This window comes from Pteronotus mesoamericanus, unplaced genomic scaffold (genome assembly GCF_021234165.1).
Source record: "Pteronotus mesoamericanus isolate MK-2021 breed Mesoamerican mustached bat unplaced genomic scaffold, CSHL_Meso_final scaffold_118, whole genome shotgun sequence".
NCBI lineage: Eukaryota > Metazoa > Chordata > Mammalia > Chiroptera > Mormoopidae > Pteronotus > Pteronotus mesoamericanus.
This window is the reverse complement of record NW_026555301.1, coordinates 2,630,416-2,646,605: the sequence shown is the minus strand read 5'-3', so window position 1 is coordinate 2,646,605 and position 16,190 is coordinate 2,630,416. Positions and strand designations below refer to the sequence as shown.

At 42.6% G+C, this 16,190-nt stretch overlaps 2 pseudogenes; one reads left to right on the top strand and one right to left on the bottom strand.

Annotated features, from left to right (window-relative positions):
* Positions 1 to 9,460: 9,460 nt before the first annotated feature.
* Positions 9,461 to 10,834, bottom strand: LOC129081744 (elongation factor 1-alpha 1-like; annotated as a pseudogene).
* A 380-nt stretch (positions 10,835 to 11,214) lies between these two features.
* LOC129081711 (golgin subfamily A member 3-like) lies at positions 11,215 to 15,249 on the top strand (annotated as a pseudogene).
* The last annotated feature ends 941 nt before the right edge of the window (positions 15,250 to 16,190 follow it).

Below are 16,190 nucleotides of genomic sequence, written 5' to 3'. Positions count from 1 at the left end.
GCAGATGTAGGCCCCACTTATTCAACCTTTTTGTTTCATTCAGGACTTCAACTGATTGAATGAGGCCCACCTACATTGAGGAGGGAAATTTGCTTTACTCAGTCAAGTAATTTAAATGTTAATCTCATCCAGAAACACCCTTGCAGAAACACCCAGAATAATGTTTGACCAGATATCTGAGCACACCATGACCAAGTTAAGTTGACACATAAAATTAACCATCACACTTGTCTATTGTTATCTCTCCAACTTTAGCTGCTAAGGCAGCTCCTTGTCTGCCATATCCTTGATATCTGGCACATAGTAAGTGCTCAGTAAATTGCAATTGAGTGAATAAAGGACTGCTCAGATTCCAGCCTGGGTTGAGTAACTCCATGTTTATCTTTTTCTGGAGTAAAAAATTTCTTCATGTTGATCACTGATACACCAAAAAGAAAAACATAACATCTAAAAACAAACCAGTGTTTTTATGCAGATGCATGATTTTCTTTTTGTGCTATGAAAGGACCCTGGACTGGGAGTCTGAGGGCAGCTCAGCTTCTTGTGGATCCTCAGTTCCCATGCAACAATAAACACTGATCTTGCTCCTCTCTGTGTGTGACTGTTAAGTCTAATGGGCCTGTCACAAAGCTTCAAGGTTACTGAGAATTTTCTTGTCACTACAAAGTAGGAGGAGAAGCAACCATCTGCAGGCCCTCTCCAGCCTCCAAGACGGGTGGTGTGGCTGAATAATTATCAAATGACTCACTAGAAGCTTATGACAGTGAATAGAAAGTGTTAGAACATCTCCACCCTCCAGCAGACTGAAGAATAATGACAGTCTAAAAAACCAAAAGCGAAAGGGAGTGTCTATAATGAGCTCTGAGGCCTGCACCTACCCCTTGGTGAACTTTTTCTTTCCTCATTAAACTTTGTTTTAATTGGTCTCAAAATTCTGTGACAGATTTTTGTCAAGTTGTTTCCATTAAAAAGTACTGATTTTAAAAACTAAAAAATTAAAAACTACCACACACACACACAAAACAAACGGAAGATGGAAGTGTAAGTAGATACACTTTGCCTCCTTGCACAACCAAAAGAAGGCCAACAACAAATTTAAAACAAAAAATAACCAGAACTGCCAGAAAATCAAACTGTATGGACATCCAACCACCAAGGAGTTAAAGAAGAAACATTCAGTGAAAATATTGTTGCACAGAATATCTGTTTCCTGCCTATCTTCTCCTGTAGGACTTTTACAGTGTCACAGCTTAAATATAAGTCTTTAACCATCTTGAATTTATTTTTATGTATGATGTAAGTTGGTGGTTGAATTTCAATTTTTTGCATCTAGCGGTCCAGCTCTCCTAACACCATTTGTTGAAGAGGCTATTTTCACTCCATTTTATGCTTCTGCCCCCTTTGTTGAATATTAATTGACCATAGAGTCATGGGTTTATTTCTGGGCTCTCTCTTCTGTTCCATTGATGTATGTGTCTGTTCTTATACCGGTACCAGACTGTTTTGATTACAGTGGTCTTGTAATATAGTTTGATGTCAGATATTGTGATCACTCTTATTTTGTTCTTCTTTCTCAAAATTGCTGCAGCTATTTGGGATCATGTATGGTTCCATATAAATTTTTCAAATGTTTGTTCTATATCTGTGAAATACATTATTGGTATTTTAATATGGATTGTGTTGAATCTATAAATTGCTTTGGGTAGTATGGACATTTTGATGATGTTAATTCTTCCAATCCATGAACACAGTATAGGCTTCCATTTATTTATATCTTCCTTAATTTCCTTCTTCAGTGTTGTGTAGTTTTCTGAGTACAGGTCTTTTACCTCCTTGGTTAAGTTTGCTCCTAGGGACTTTGTTGTTCTTGTTGCTATAGCAAATGGAACTTTTCCCCTGATTTCTGCTTCTGGTATTTCATTGCTGGTATACAAAAATGCATTTGATTTCTTTTTTTAAAAAAGATTTTATTTATTTATTTTTAGAGAGGGGAAGAGAGGGATAAAGAAAGGGAGAGAAACACCAATGTGTGGTTGCCTCTCAAGTGCCCCCAACTGGGGGCCTGGCCCACAACCCGGGCATGTGCCCTGACTGAGAATCAAATTAATGACCCTGTGGTTCACAGGCCAGCACTCAATCCACTGAGCCACATCAGCCAGGGCTGCATTCAATTTCTGAATATTGACTTTGTATCCTGCTGTTTTGCCAAATTCACCTGTTAAGTTGAGTAGTTTTTTGGTGGAGTCTATGGGGTTTTCTGTGTACACTATCACAAATGGGAGTTCATCAAAATAAGAAGCTTCTGCATGGCTAAAGAAAACATCAGCAAAATGAAAAGGGAACGAACCATATGGGAAAATATATTTGTCAATCATACTTCAGACAAGTGTTTGATCTCCAAAATATATAAAGAACTCACAAGACTCCACTTCAGGAAGACAAACAATCCAGTTAAAAAATGGGCAAAAGACCTGAACAGACACTTCTTCAAGGAGGACATACACAGGACGCAAAGACATATGAAAGGATGTTTAGCATGACTAGCCATCAGAGAAATGCAAATTAAAACCACAAAGAGATACCACTTCATACCAGTCAGAATGGTCATCATAAACAAATCACAAGCAAGTGTCGGTGAGGTTGTGGTGAAAAGGGAACCCTAGTACACTGTTGGTGGGAATTCCACTGGTGCAGCCACTGTGGAAAACAGTTTGGAATTTCCTCAAAAAGCTAAAAATGGAACTTCCTTTTGACCCAGTGATTCCACTGCTGGGACTATATCTTAAGAATCCTGAAACACCATTTCAAAAGAACCTATGTACCCCAACGTTCATAGCAGCACAATTTACAATAGCCAAGTGCTGGAAGCAACCTAAGTACCCATTAATAAAGGAGTGGATCAAAAACTATGGTACATTTACACAACGGAATACTATGCAGCCGAAAGAAAGAAAGAGGTACTACCCTTTGCGACAGCATGGACAGAACTGGAGAGCATTGTGCTAAGTGAAATAATCCAGGGGGTGAAAGACAAATACTATATGATCTCACCTATAAGTGGAACCTAATCAACAAAACAAACAAGCAAGAAAAATATAACCAGCAACATGGAAAGAAAAAACAAACCAACAGTAACAAGAGGGAAGGAGAGAGGTGGGTTACAGGGAACAGAAGATGAAGTGTCAAATCAAATGTGTTGGCAACTGATCAAGGACAGGCAGGTTCATGAGATTCTTGCATATGGAAGAATATTCACGGAGCCGTTGACATGTCTGACATGCCTTTATTCAAGGGAGCCATGCAGGCCACAAGCCTTTGTCTAAGTCTCCGCCCCAACTCACTTGCAGTGAGAAGCCCCTACCTCCTTAAGTACTAGCACAAACAAAACTGGTCTCAGGCCAAAATTCTTAGGTAACAGCATGAGTTGCATATGTCAGCCAATTTCATGTTCTGGGAACCGTTTATCAGACCCAGACTCAAGGCTATGACACTCAATCTCAAGGCTAAGAGAACACTACTTTATCAGACTCCTTCAAGTAACTAACTGCTTCCCTTAGTTACCCAGACACCTGGGTGAGGAAACCAGACTGCCTCCACTTACCCTACATCAAGGAACATGTATAAAGGACCTATGGACAAAGCCAAAGTGGGGAAGGATTGTGGGTGGGAGGTGGAGGTGGGTTGGGCAGGGTAAAGTTGTGGCAGGAAAATGGAGACAAATATATTTGAACAATAAAAAAGTTTAAAAAAAATAAAAAAGAAGAAACATTCAGTGTTCTTTGTAAACCACCAAGCCATTCCTGTTTCCTTTAATCCTTCTGATAAGGAAATAATGACATTTACATTTAAAATGTTACTTCAAGTATAGGTATAAAGGAAGATAAAGTACTCATGTTTAAATTTAGTAATATTTAAGGGTAGTTCTCAGTTGTCTCATACCAAATTCTTGAGGGTATTAATCTCTGTAAAACTGCTGACTGATATAGAAAATACAATTAGACTTCATCTGGTTTTGTGTTGTGTGTACTGTGATATGTAATGGTAGTATCAGTGCCACACTTAAAATAACTAAATTACCAATAACTGTACTTTCATATCAAGTGTTCTCAATTGAGTAACTCTTATGTGAAACCATTCAAGTTTGGATTTGGGAAATGGTAAAGGAATCAACTTTTTCTATTGCTTGTTGGGGTAAAATACTGAATGAAAACTATCACTCAGGTCAGATTTACTTGCTGTAAACTAGTGAGTCTAATTATAAGCATCTAGTTAAGACAGAAATTGAGAACTAGTTGAGTATTGAAAGTTAAGTGTCTTAAAAACACCTAAACCAGTAATATGCCAACAGTCTGATGCACTGCCAAAAGGAAATATGAAGTTCCCTTACAGAATAGTTGCAGTTTAGTAAACTGAACAGCGGTGAATGTGGAAGGGGCACTAGGAGCAACTTAGAATGAAACACTGTTCTCCAGTGGACCTGTTTCTCATATTCAGTGGGTAGGTGACTGCAAAAAAATATGCCAAAACCACTTTTACAGAGAAACTATTTGGTGGTCAGAGCAGCTTTCAAAATGCATTTTTGTATTCTAGCACTGCACAAACTATTTTAACAGTAATCTTGCCTCAAATCATCCCTGCAAAGGTTGCTTAAGGTAGGGAGCTACATAATGTGAAAGTTTGAGTACCTAGAAAAGAAAGAGCCATGTAAATATGTGTAATAAACTTGTAGCATATGTAAAGTTTTGGCATTTATCCTACAAAAATAAGAGTATTTTAGTATGAATTTGTTGAATGTAAGACCATGAACTCTTTTTACACCTATGGCCTAATTTTAAAGGTCCAAAATAATTTGTTTTTAAAGTTTGCCCTTGTGCTAAAGTGCCAGTGTATATATGTTAAAATTGATCTGGTTGTAAACTATATTTCAAAATAAATACTGGTTAATAAGTTTTATATAACTGAAATGGTTTTAAAGCTGCTAAAACACTTCCTATTTTTTCCCTATGTGACTTTTTTATTTTTATTTTCTGAAGTTTTTTAAAAATTATTCTTAAATTAGAGTTGTCCCCCATTTTTCCCCATTACTCTGCTGTGCCTGGCTCACACCCCCTCCCATTTTTAACACCCTTCCTCCCACCATCCTTGTCCATTGGTCCTTTATACATGTTCCTTGACTTGACCCTTCCCCTTCTTTCCCCATTATTCCCCTCCTCCATCCCCTCTGGTCACTTTCAGTTTCTTCTTTATTGCCATGTCTCTGGTTCTATTTTGCAGACTTATTTGTTTTGTTAATTAGGCTTCACTTATAGGTGAGATTACATGGTATTTGTCTTTGACTGCCTGGTTTATGTCACTTAGCATAATGCTCTCCATTTTCATCCATGCTCTCATGAAGGGTAGGAGCTCCTTTTTCTTTCTTCTGCAGAGCATTCCATTGTGTAAATGTACCACAGGTTTTTGATCAGCTCATTTACTGATGGGCACTAAGGCTGTTTCCAGAACTTGGCTATTGTAAATTGAGCTGCTATGAACATTGGGGTGCATAGGTTCTTTTCAATTGGTGTTTCAGGATTCTTAGAGTATAATCCCAGCAGTGGAATCGCTGGGTCAAAAGGGAGTTCCATCTTTAGTTTTTTGAGGAAATTCCATACTCTTTTCCACAGTGACTGCACCAGTTTGTATTCCCCACAGTGTACTAGGGTTCCTTTTTCCCTACAACCTCGCCAGCCCTTGTTGTTTGTTGATTTGTTAATTATGGCCATTCTGACCTGTGTAAAGTGGTATCTCATTGTGGTTTTAATTTGCATTTCTCTGATGGCTAGTGATGTTGAGTATCCTTTCATATATATCTGGGCCCTGTGTATGTCCTCCTTGAAGAAGTGTCTGTTCAGGTCCTTTGCCCATTTTTTAATTAGATTGTTTGTCTTCCAGGTATGGAATCATGTGAGTTCTTTATATATTTTGGAGCTCAAACCCTTGTCCGAGGTATCATTGGCAAATATATTTTCCCATATGATTGGTTCCTTTTTCATTTTGCTGATGCTATCTTTAGCCATGCAGAAGCTTTTGGTTTGATGTAGTCCCATTTGCTTATTCTTTCCTTTATGTCCCTTGCTCTAGGGGACATATCAGTGAAAATGTTGCTGTGTGCAATATCTGAGAGTTTCCTGCCTTTGTTCTGCTCTAGGACTTTTATGGTGTCACGACTTATAGTTAAGTCTTTTATCCATGTTGAGTTTATTTTTGTGTATGGTATAAGTTGGTGGTTGAATTTCAATTTTTTGCATGTAGCTGTCCAGCTCTCCCAACACCATTTATTGAAGAGGCTATTTTTACTCCATTTTAAGCTTCTGCCCCTTTGTTGAGTATGAATTGACCATAGAGACATGGGTGTATTTCTGGGTTCCCTATTCTGTTCCAGTGATCTATGTGTCCGTTCTTATGCCAGTACCAGGCTGTTTTGATTACAGTGGCCTTGTAATATAGTTTGATACCAAGTATTGTGATCCCTCCTACTTTGTCCTTCTTTCTCAAAATAGCTGTGGCTATTGGGGTTGTTAATGATTCATATAAATTTTTGAAATATTTGTTCTATATTGGTGAAATATGTCATTGGTATGTTAATAAGAATTGTATTGAATCTATAAATTGCTTTGGGTAGTATGGGCATTTTGATGATAATTCTTCTAATCCATGAACATGCTTACACTTGTTTGTATGTTCCTTAATTACTTTCTTCAGTGTTCTATAGCTTTCCCACTAAGCTTTCCCACTAAGATCTGGAACAAAATGCTGTTCCAGTGGTCTGCATTAACCACTTCTATTCAACATAGTATTGGAAGTTCCAGACACAGCGATCAGACAAGAAAGAGAAATAAAAGGCATCCAAATTGGAAAGGAAGAAGTAAAACTGTCATTGTTTGCAGATGACATGATAGTGTACATAAAAAACTCTATAAACTCTGCCAAGAAAGTACTCAACCTACCATAAATGAATTTGGCAAAGCAGTGAGATATAAAGTCAATATTCAGAAATTGAAGGCATTTTTATAGACCAACAATGAACTATCGGAAACAGAAATTAGGGGAAAAAAATCCCTTTTACTATAGCAGCAAGAAAAATAAAGTACCTAGAAATAAGCCTAACCAAGGAGATTAAAGACCTGTACTCAAAAAACTATAGAACAGTTCCTATTTTTAAGAGATGTGAAATGCAGTATGGGACTATTTTAATTTTTATTCCTTAAGCCCAAAGATTAAACTATTAAAGGGTCCATCCAACCTTAAAAATTCATATTGGTTTTGAACAATTTTTGTAACCTATGATATATATATAGTTTAATGATGCCTGTGGTTTTCTGTGTCTGTGCATGTGTCACCGGTAAAGTACAACCAGGGGACCACATATTCAAAAGATGTGATTGCTTGCATAATACCTTGATAATGTTTTACCTATCTTTATAAATGCTAAGTATAACATTAACCCAATATAGGTTAAAAATATGGGGGTCAATTAAAAATTTGATTGTTAAAAAAAAAGAAGAAGAAACATTCATCCAGACTGGTAGGAGGGGCGGAGATGGGAAGGGGGTGCAAAGAGGACGCACACAGCAAGGCAATGGCTGGAAGACTGGGAAGTTCTACATTTGTGTGCAGATAAACCAGGAGGAACAGCTGGGGAGTGAGACAGACCACGCAATCCAGGGTTCCAGTGAGGGAAAGAAACCCTCAAAACCTCTGGAGGTAAAAACCTGTGGGGGTTGTGGCAGCAGGAGAAACTCCCAGCTCCAAAGGAGAGTCGGTTGGGGACACCCACAGGGTCCTAGAATGTACACAAACCCACTGACCCAGGAATCAGCACTAGAAGGGCCCAATTTGCTTCTGAGTACTGGGGGAAGTGACTGAAAACCAGCCTAGAGCCAAGTAAGCAGCATTATTCCCTCTCCCACCCCTCCCCCACAACACAGTGACTTAGGTTGCCCCAGCCTGGAGGATACCTAAGACTCTGCCCCTGTCAATGTAACAGGCAAGCTGAGACAAAGAAATATGGCCCTAATGAAAGAACAGATCAAAGCTCCAAAAATAAAACTAAGCGATGAACAGATAGCCAACCTATGAGATGCACAGTTCGAAACACTGGTAATCAGGATGCTCACTGAATTGGTTGTGTATGGTCGCAAGATGGAGGAAAAAGCGAAGACTCTGCAAAGTGAAATAAAGAAAAATATACAGGGAGACAACAGTAAAGGGAAGGAAACTGGGACTCAAATCAACAATTGGGAGCAGAAGGAAGAGATAAACATTCAACCAGAACAGAATGAAGGAACAAGGATTCAGAAAAATGAGGAGAGGCTCAGGAACCTTTGGGACAACTTTAAATGTTCCAATGTCTGAATCATAGGGGTGCCAGAAGGAGAAGAAGAAGAGCAAGAAATTAAAAACTTATTTGAACAAATAATGAAGGAAAACTTCCCCAATCTGCCCAAGAAAATAGACTTCCAGGGGATCCAGAAAGCTCAGAGAGTCTCAAAGAAGTTGGATCCAAGGAAGCACACACCAAGGCACATAATAATTACATTACTCAAGATTAAAGATAAGGAGAGAAACTTAAAAGCAGCAAGAGAAAAGGAGACAGTTACCTGCAAAGTAGTTCCCATAAGACTATCAGCTGCTTTCTCAAAAAAACCCAGAAAACCTTATAGGCAGGAAGGGGCTGGCAAGAAGTATTCAAAGTCATGAAAAACAAGGACCTACATCCAAGATTACTCTATGCAGCAAAACTATCATTTAGAATGGAAGGGCAGATAAAGTGCTTCCCAGATAAGGTAAAGCTAAAGGAGTTCATCATCACCACGCCCTTACTCTATGAAATGCTAAAGGGACTTATCTAAGAAAAAGAAGATCAAAAACTATGAACAGTAATATGACAACAAACTCACAACTATCAATAACTGAATCTAAAAAAGAAAAAACTAATCAAACAACTAGAACGGGAACAAAATCATAGAAATGATCAGAGGGGAGGGGGAGGGGAAGAATGGTGGAAATGGTACAGGGAATAAGCAGCATAAATTGTAGGTACAAAATAGTCAGGGGTAGGTTAAGAGTAGTATAGGAAATGGAGAAGCCAAAGAACTTATAAGTATGACCCATGGACATGAACTAAGGGTGGGAGTCGAATGCTGGTGGGAGGGGTGGTGCAGGGTGGAGGGGAATAAAGGGAAGAAAGAAAATGGGACAACTGTAGTAGCATAAGCAATAAATATATATTTAAAAATAAAATAAAATAAACCAAATGGTCCACAAAACATTCTCCTTTCTTTTTGAAAGTTTTACAATGCATTGTAATCATTAACCAGTCCTTTATTATTAAACTTAAGTGGCCAATTGAGACAAACAATCCTGAGACCATTCTTCCACCACCGAGTAAGATTGTGATGGCAGGTGTTAGGGATAATACTCATTTAGTCTTCTGAGCTTTCTGGGCAGACTTCTTGCCTTTGCCAGCTCAGGTTGCCTTCTTGTCCACTGCTTTGATGACACCAACAGCAGCTGTCTGCCTCATGAACAGCAAAGCAGCCCACAGGAGGATAGTCAGAAAAGCTCTCAACACACATGGGCTTGCCAGGAACCATATCAATGATGGCAGCATCACCAGATTTCAAAAACTTCAGGCCATCTTCCTGCTTTTCCCCAGAACAACGATCAATCTTCTCCTTCAGCTTAGCAAATTTGAAAGCAATATGAGCTGTGTGGCAATCCAGAACATGTGCATATCCAGCACTGATTTGGCGTGGATGGTTAAGGATAATCACCTGAGCTGCAAAGTGAGCTGCTTCCATTGGTGTGTTATTTTTGCTGTCACCAGCCACATTGCCACATCAAACATCTTTGACAAACACATTCTTCACATTGAAGCCCACATTGTTCCAGGAAGAGCTTCACTCAAAGCTTCATGGTGCATTTCAACAGACTTTACTTCAGTTGTAATGTTGACTGGAGCAAAGGTGACCACCGTGCCAGGTTTGAGAACACCAGCCTCCACTCAGCCTTCAGGGACAGTGCCAATATTACCAATTTTGTAGACTTCCTGAAGGGGCAGATGCAAGGGCTTATCAGTTGGATGAGTTGGTAGCAGGATGCAATCTAGAGCTTCAAGCACCCTGGTTCTACTGGCACTGCCATCTTTATGGGTGACTTTCCATCCCTTGAACCAAGGCATATTAGCACTTGGTTTCAGCATGTTGTCACCATACCAACCAGAAATTGGCACAAATGCTAATGTGTCAGGGTTGTAGCCAATTTTCTTAATGTAACTTCTGACTTCTTTAACAATTTCCTCATATCCCTTCTGGCTGTAGGGAATCTCAGTGGTTTCTTATTTTGTTAACACCAACAATCAGCTGTTTCACATCCAGTGTGTAAGGCAAGGCATGCTCACGGGTCTGCTCATTCCTGGATATACCTGCTTCAAACTCACCAACGCCAGCAGCAACAATCAGGGCAGCACAATCAGCTGAGACGTGCCTGTAATCATGTTTTTGATAAAGCCTCTGTGTCCTGGGTCATCAATGATAGTCACATAATACTTGCTGGTTTTGAATTTCCACAGGGAGATATATCAATGATGATACCATGCTCACTTTTGGGTTTCAGTTTATCCAAGACCCAGGCATACTTGAAGGAGCATTTCCCCATTTCAGCAGCCTCCTTCTCAAGTTTTTTGATGGTTCTTTTGTTGATCACACCACATTTGTAGATCAGATGACCAGTGTTGGTAGACTTGCCGGAATCCAATGACCACAATGTTGATGTAAGTCTTTTCTTTTCCCATTTTGGCTTTGATTTAATGCTGGTTTTCTTGACACCTGTGTTCTGGTGGCAAACCTATTTCAAAAAAGCTCGGTGAGCTTCTTTACACAAATTGTAATACCTGGACCCAATAAACATTGGATTGAGCATAGTGCTGGGGACTTTGTAGTTAGAAGGCCCCAGAATAAGATTGTCTTTACATAAATGCTAACACATGCACACATGATATGGTGGAGTGAACACACATCATACTTGCATAAATAAAGGAGGAATGTATTTAATGACCCAGTTTTGGCATCCCAGGACCCTGGGGGAGTTAATGATGCAGTTTGTGAAAGTCCTTTGACTCAGAAACCCCCAGGAAGTTTAACAACAGGGTTGAATTGTTTTTTCTTTCAAAAAATGTCATTACTGTCCGGCTTTCTGTCGGAGTTGGTCCGGCAAGTTAGGAAGCTGCATTTCTTCATGGGTATCACATTTTGATTTCAAGCCATTTATGACTCTTTAAATCTCTTGAAAATGGGAAACTTAGTGCCGTCCTTTCTGGGGGATCTGGACTGTTGGTGATGGCAGAGACAGTCTGCCAGCAGCTCATGTGCAGCCCCAGAGAGTAAGCCAGTCTGAGTTGTGTGGACCATGAACCCAGTATTGGCTGTGTAGGGTGGTCTCTTGGAGAATGAATCTCACAGTGACACCTCAACCCTCTTTTATGCTCTTCTGAAGACTCCTGGCCTGACCAGTGGCATAAAGCCCAGCATGCCAGCATCAAGGCAAACAGAGCTGTGGATGAAGGAGAAATCTCAGACATGCCCAGTAAGGGAGATGCCTGTCAGAACGTGCTGACATCACAGCTCCTAGGCCCGCTTTCAGCTCTCAGTCCCATGACAAGCCCAGTGGATCCTGATGTCCCTCCAGGCTCAACAGATGCTTCACTGCCCCTGGAGAAGGAAGAGCAGGTCCAACCTCAGATTTGGAAGCAGCTGGAGGAACAGTTCAAACAGTACAGGGTGAAGTGGCAGCAGAAATAAGTGAATCCTGCTCTTGAACAGGCTAATTGAGAACTTCCATGTAACAGGTGTGATCAGTCAGACATAATTCTAGGAAATGCAGTTTACTTCTCTGTGCTTCTGTGGAAAGTCCAGCCAACCTGCAACTAAAACAAGACCTTTCAGCACACTTGATCCTGAACTCATTTTGAACCCAGAAACCTTACCAAGGGCTAGCACTATAGCTATGACAAAGGAATGTTCTCTCCTGCGTACCAGAGTGCCTCAGTGGCTGAAAGTGGGCATCTTAGGGTTCCTGGCACATCCTAAGGAGAAAAAACTTCCAAATCAAGTGAAATTCCATCCCTGGCTGATTATAGAACTGAAGACTCAGACGCTGGGAATTCGGGTGGAAATGTTCTGGCTACAGACTGCCAGAGTCTCCCTGAAGCAGAACTGAAGCAGCATGGCATCAGTGGTGTCTGAGGTCATCCTGTGTCCTGAGGCTAATGACCTAGAGAACTCATCCCTGACTGGAGACAGCATGTCTGAGGCCTACACGAGTAAGAGTGACAACTCCTATAGTGGCATCTCCATGTTGGGGGTGCATGGCCTTCCAGTGAACTGTGGGGGTACCCATGAAACCTCCTACATGGTCAATGGACAGGAGATTGCTGCCAGTTCCCTGGGCCAGTTCCTGTCCATCACAGATGTCCTCCAGGCTGCTGCAGCCAAGCACCAAGACTGGGGCCTGGATGTCAATGGGGAGATGCGGAGCCAGAGAGATAGTATCTGCAGCAGTGTGTCCATGGAAATTTCCGTGGCTGAAACTCACGACGAGATGTTGCAGGTTCTTAAAGAAAAAATGAGATTCAAAGGACAGCTGGAAGCCTTATCCCAGGAGGCTTCCAGCTGGCACTTAAGGAAAAGGTGGAGCTGCAGATGCAACTGGTGGCCCTGAACATTTAGCAGCAGGTGCAGGAGGAACACAGTCACAGCAGCCAGCAGAAGCAGGGCTCACTCAGTTCAGAGGTGGACACCCTGAAGCAGCCTTGCTGGGGCCTGGAGCAGGCCATGAGCCTCCTGCAGAACACACTAGAGGCCAAGAATGCCAGCCTGTCATCCTCCCACCATGAGCTGTAAGTGGCTGAGAAGCAGTACCAGTGACTCCTGGCCTAAGTGGAGGGGAAGCAGAGCAGCATGCTAGCAAGGACAGCATAGTGCACAATCTGCGACAGCAGATGACAGCCTTGCAGAGCCAGCTGTGGCAAGTGCATCTGGAGCACAGAACTCTCACCAGCAGCCTGAAGTCATCTCAGGTAGAAATTGTGTCTCTGGAGAGCGTCCAGCTCTTGCCCAACCAGCAAGCAGCAGCTTACTCTGGCCAAGGAGGCCTGGGTTAGACTTCAGGGTGAGGTGGCCCACATCTAGGTTGGACAGATGATCCAGACAGGCCTCCTGGAGCACCTGAAACTTGAGAACAAGTCTCTGTCCCAGCAGCTGATGGAAACCCAGCACAGATCCATCAAGGAGAAGTGCATAGCCCTGCAGCTCCAGGGCATCAAGGCTGACATGTTGGACCAAGAAGCTGCCTTTGTGCAGATTCAAGAGGTGAAGTTGATGGTGGAGAAGGAGCTGAAGAGGGGGCTGGAGGAGTTTGAGGAGGAGAAGGAGCAGCTGCAGAAGATGATAGCCTTGACAGCAGCCCTGGAATAGCAGCTAGAGCAGTTGAAGTTGACCCTACACCAGCAAAACCAGCAGCTTGAGGCCTTGCAGCAGGAGCACCTGGACCTCCTGAATCAGTTCACCTCAACACAGGAGATGCTGCAGAGCTGGAAGCAGGCCCTCGATGACCTGCAGGTGCACTACGACAAGCAGCAGGTTCAGCTAGAGGAGCTGCAGGGTGAGGCCACCACCAGGGAAGACACCACCCACTTCCTGCAGAAGGAGAAGATTGTCTTGAAAGTAGCTCTGCAGGTGGCCAGGAGCAGCGGAGAGTAGATGTATCTGGGCTCAGACCTGAGCAGCACTCAGAAGGAGCTGAAGAACAAGCACAAGGCTTATGAGAGCACTGTGAGCATTCCCAGATGCCACTTGCAGGACACCCTCATGGCCAAGGAGGTCGCTGAGGCCAAGCTGAGCCAGCTGAGAGGCCAGGTGGTCAGCAGCCCCAGTGACCTCAAGCTGCAGGAGAGAATCCAGGCCCTGTGTGATGCTGGAGAAGGAGCTACAGGAGGTCATCACGCTGACTAGCCAGGAGCTGAAGAAAGAGCTTCAGGAATCCAGAGGCTTTAGGTGGAAGACAAAGCACCTTGAGGTATTGAATAAGAAGTTAGCTTTGGAATTGCAGCACAAGCCAGGGAAGCTCACAGATCTTGGTAAGTCCAATGCAGCTCTGGAGGAGCACCACAATGTGATGTAGACAGCATTAGCCAAGATGGAGACCGACCTTGTGGAGCTGAACCCTCAGGTTCAGGCTGTTATGTAGCACAGATAGGAGGATGGCCAGATGAGGCAGCTTGTGCAGACCTTACAAGCTGCACTGGAGAGAGAGAAGCTGGAATTCCACAGCCTCAGGGAACAGGTTGCTGTGGCCAAAGCAGAAGCAGGGCAAAACTGCCACACTTCAAGGCCACCCCCTTGGAGCAGAGTGAGGTGAAGAAGGAACTGCAGGTAAAGGAGCTCCTGGTGCAGATGCTGCAGGTGGTGGCCAAGCACCTCCAGCTTCAGGAGTGGACGCATGCCCAGGAAGTTGCAGTTCCAGGCAGAGCTCACAGAGCTGCAGATGCAGATTCAGCTGCTACAGAACCAGCTGGACAAGCAGTTGAGCACACAGTCTGCAAGAAATGAGGAGATGGAAAACCTCAAGTGGGAGGTAGATCAGGAGAGAGAAATGTAGTACCTGAAGCAGCAGCTGAACCTGACCAAGCAGCAGAGCAGGCAGGAGCTGGATGGGGTCAATCTACCCCTGCAGACCATCAAATCTGAGCTGGAGATTGTGTAGAAAGACCTGTCCGTGACCCAAAAAGACAAGTTCATGCTTCAGGCTAAAGTGTCACAGCTGAAGAACAACATGAAAACTTTTCTGCAGTAGAACCGTCAGCTCAAGCTGGACCTGCGATGCAGCAGCCAAGATGAGAAAGGACTGGAGGGGTGACATTGGTGATGGTCCCCTACTGCCCTGTCCTGGCCTCACTGCTAGAGGAGCTGCTGAGGCCCCCACTTGCTGTGAGCAAGGCGCCCCTGAGGAACCTCAAAAGCTTCATCCAGCAACTAAAGCAGGAGATGGACAGACTGCAGAACCAAATAGAGGCACACACTGTTACAATGCATGAGTCACTGTCCTCATGAACTCAGGGGGACCCTGCCACCAGCCTCACTTACGCAGGTGACAGTGCCAACCCTGGAGGAGACAGAGCCACCTGGTCCCAGAAGGGCATCTGGGGGGTAAGGGGGGGCTGGGAATGGTGATTGCCAGGCATCCCCATCCTGAGTTGTGTGTAAGTGCTTGGACAGTCCCCGACAAGATTATGTATCCGACTGAGCTCTTTCCTTCAGTGATGGAATTTAAGTTTTGTGTTTGCCTTTAACAAGGAGTAAAATAACAGGGCCATGTGCAGATCATGACCAGCTTCCCCACAAAGTGACCCATCTTAAAATCCTATGTGAGCTTTCAGTGACAGTGTTGGAAGGTCTCTGAGGGTCATTTGTAGCAGGCGAAACCTCACAAATGACGTAAAAGCTGCTCTGCAGCAGCTGGTCCTGGGAACCTGGCCACAAGTCCACTTACTCACCTCCCTGTGGGACCCAGTATGAGTTTCACCTCCCTGAGGAACTTTATTTGCACCTTTGGTTTTTATTTTATTTTATTATATTTTATTTTATTTTATTATTTTATTTTGTTTTAATTTTCATAGCCATCCTACCAGAGGATGTGTATGTAAATACTGACAGTCATAACATAATCTTTAAAAAATATGTCCTTGTACCATTTTATTTTTTTAATTTTTCACACTATTATAAATATTTTATTAATAATATCTGACAGTTTCTAACGAACTGTGTTGTGCAATAAACCACTTCACATCTTTTAGCTAGGGAAAAAAAATCTCTACATTGGAATATCAGAGACATCACCCAATGAATTTGAACACAATTAAAGTTTGCTTTATATTTCTTTGGCAGGGGGGACACCACACTTCTCTACCCAATGATAAGAAACATCTTTACAGTCCAGAGGCCTTCTACCTTTTTACCCCTGTCATGCTGTGAAATCACAGGGAATGGTTCCAGCAGCTCAGGCCCCTTTCTACCAGTTCTCACAAAGTTCTCTGGGTGGAACAGGCTGGACTGTCAGCTGAACCCTGGTACCTTTCTCTTTGGCTTCCTTCT